Source organism: Etheostoma spectabile, chromosome 22, assembly GCF_008692095.1.
Source record: "Etheostoma spectabile isolate EspeVRDwgs_2016 chromosome 22, UIUC_Espe_1.0, whole genome shotgun sequence".
NCBI lineage: Eukaryota > Metazoa > Chordata > Actinopteri > Perciformes > Percidae > Etheostoma > Etheostoma spectabile.
In genome coordinates, this window is record NC_045754.1 from 19,784,512 (window position 1) to 19,784,996 (window position 485).

A 485-nucleotide genomic window follows, 5' to 3' on the forward strand; every position below is an offset into this window, starting at 1 on the left:
TCTATCTATCTATCTATCTATCTATATATCTATCTATCACTCACTCACAGACACACGCACACATACCTGGAAATAAAAAAGAACCAAAAAAAAAATGATCACACTGATCATAGAAAAATTTAAAGTTAAAAAAAAGTTATATTGAGTATGAAAACTCTTGTTCATTACATTTTACTTAATAATTGCAACCACATTGCTGTATTTATTGTTGCAAAACTTGTTATATACTGTAGGCTTATTTAGTTCGTTTGTTACCATGACAACACCACTGATCTGAAGCTGAATGCTGATTCTGTCATGTAAATAGTTTTCTAATCAGCAATAAATATAACAATTTCTGATCAACCCATATCAATTGCATGCTAAAAAATAATATACCTGTTAAAGCCCCGCCCATTTCAAGAAAACCAGACCCACTTCCGGGTTAAATCTGACCACTTCCGGGTTAGGCCCCGCCCAATCCGAGTACAGATACGGATACAGAT

At 33.8% G+C, this 485-nt stretch overlaps 1 protein-coding gene across 1 annotated transcript in view; it reads right to left on the minus strand.

Annotated features, from left to right (window-relative positions):
• LOC116672596 (dynein regulatory complex subunit 7) overlaps positions 1-485 on the minus strand; it is a 28,309-nt gene that overhangs the window by 2,390 nt on the left and 25,434 nt on the right. The window lies entirely within an intron of this gene.